The sequence below is a fragment of the Egretta garzetta genome, unplaced genomic scaffold, assembly GCF_000687185.1.
Source record: "Egretta garzetta isolate BGI_Z169 unplaced genomic scaffold, ASM68718v1 scaffold411, whole genome shotgun sequence".
NCBI lineage: Eukaryota > Metazoa > Chordata > Aves > Pelecaniformes > Ardeidae > Egretta > Egretta garzetta.
This window is the reverse complement of record NW_009258541.1, coordinates 272717-275060: the sequence shown is the minus strand read 5'-3', so window position 1 is coordinate 275060 and position 2344 is coordinate 272717.

The following is a 2344-nucleotide window of genomic DNA, read 5'->3' as shown; positions in this document are numbered from 1 at the left end:
CTGCTGGGGGGAAGGAGGGAATGAATCCCTTGTTTTGCTTTGCTTGCGTGCACGGCTTTTGCTTTACCTGTTGAACTGTCTTTATCTCAGCCCACGAGTTTTCTCACTTTTACCCTTCTGATTCTCTCCCCCTTCGCACTGGGAGGGAGCGAGCAAGCGGCTGCGTGGGGCTGAGTTGCTGGCTGGGCTTAAACCACGACAGACAGAGTGAGAGAAAATGAGTAGCAAGGGGAAGAGGAAAGGCAGTGATGATTTATACCAGGTATAAATGCAACTCGATCTTACTGTGTATATTCTTTATTTTTTTTTTAAAAAGCATGTTTCTGAATGGTCAAGACTATTTTAAAATTTAATTCTGTCCCCCTTGGCTTTGTGTCACCTGCAAAGTTAATAAATATGTTCTCTGTTCCGTTATTTACAATGCTAATAACAAAAAGACCCAGACTGAAGCCATGCTCTAAGATCCCAGCAATATATTCCTTCCTTTTGACAGTGAGCTACTGCTTGCTATTCAGTCTTTTTTTTATAGGCCTTATAATACATTTATCCAGACTGTATTTCTCTAACTTTTTAATGAAAATGTCATGTAAGTGTCAAAAACCAAATCAAACTGACAGCAGGCTCTGTTCTATCCACAAGGCCTGTTCCTTACTAGAGGAGAAAATCAAGTTATCTGGCGTGATTTGTTTCTGACAGATCCAGGTTGATTGTTATCATTCCCTGGTTATCATCTAGGTGCTAATAATAGTTTGTGAGATTATTTGTCCCAGGATTTTTCCCGGGATTTAAGTTAGTTACACTGTATTTCTCTGGCTCCATCCCCCCTTTGAGAACAGCAATTTACAGTTGTCTCTTCTGTTTTTTAAGCATCTTATTCACCTTCTTAATTCCATCAGTTCTTTAACAGTCTTTCAATCACATCCACTAGACTCAATCTGAAAACATTTGGTTTATCTGAGTGCTCCTAATCTGTGCTTTACCTGCTCTGGGCTGAGATAGTTTTGTTCTTGGCATCGCCAGTCCTACCCATCTGCTCGCATGTGATCTTTTTTGGAAGTCTGATACAACCAAAGCACTTCAGCTTTATTATTTGTTGACAGATTTTCCTTCTTCTCTGTTGAGTAGGGGATTAACCTTTTTCTCTGTCTTCCTCTTAGTACAAATATACTTACAGAGCACTTGTTACCTGATAGCTCCTGCTAGTCTGTTTTGCTTGCATACCTGCTTTAGTCTTTCTTCTTCTTCATAATCTGACCTGCCTGCCTTTACATTTTCTTCATGTGCTTAAGGTCAACAGAGACCTCACGATGTGGCCAAGGTAACCTTACTGTTTTTCTAGTCTACTCATAATTGGGATAAATGCACCCCTAGAATTATTTTTCTAAAGCATCTTTCCTTTTCTTAACTTCTTTCTTTAGACTTGCTTCCTATGAGGTCTTAACTATTAATTGCTTGAGTCGAGCTTTCATGGTATCTGCTTTTATTTAGCTGTTCCCTTTCCTCCCTCTTCTATGGACAACAAACTGTTGTTTTGCAAATGCTCTTTTTTTGTGGGCAAAATACTGCCCACTTTCACATTCTCAGCCAGTTAGTCTTCACTGGCATTCTCTAAAAAAAACCCCAAACCACCCAACCTAGCCCTTATATGCTTGTGGCTAGTCCGTATTCTAAAGAAATTGCTACATCTGAGATACCAGTGCCTGATGACGTATTGCCATTCTAATTATACGTCTTTTTTGCTTCACCAAAGAAAAGCTCAGGGAAGGAGAAGTCCGAGGAACAGACCACAGACACTGCAAAAGGTGAGACTGAAGGAAATGCAGAGGCAAGGTATAAAGCTGCCTGGGATTGCTTCTAGCAGCAGCTCTCCTCTCGTACGTGACCGAGGGAGCGGAAAGGGATGGATCTGTTCTGGGTTCTTCATGGCAGTAGACAATCTGATCGGTAGACCCCTTGAGAGAAAATACTCTGTGCTTACCTTCGTGAGCACTATTTTAGAAACAGTGGAAGAAAAGAACTGCCAAAATATTGGTGTTAGTGCTGAGCTGCGTGTTTGGAGTACTCAGGCTGTGAAGCAGGTTAACGCAGCAGGTCCGTGCTGCAGACGTGTGCGCGCCCAGTTCGCGGGGAGGCGTTTGCAGGAGGTTTGTGCCTATTCGGGTCTTGCATACGGTTTCTGCACATTCACTTTCTGCAGCAGGCTTGTGTGTAATTAGATCAACAACGGGTGTTTTAATGAATCGGCAACAACTGAGAATTTTTTCATTTTCTACAAGAATTCTTATCAAGCTTTAATTGAGGAAAGGAGCCCTTGAACATCTTGGAAAAGCCTGGTGGGTCCCCC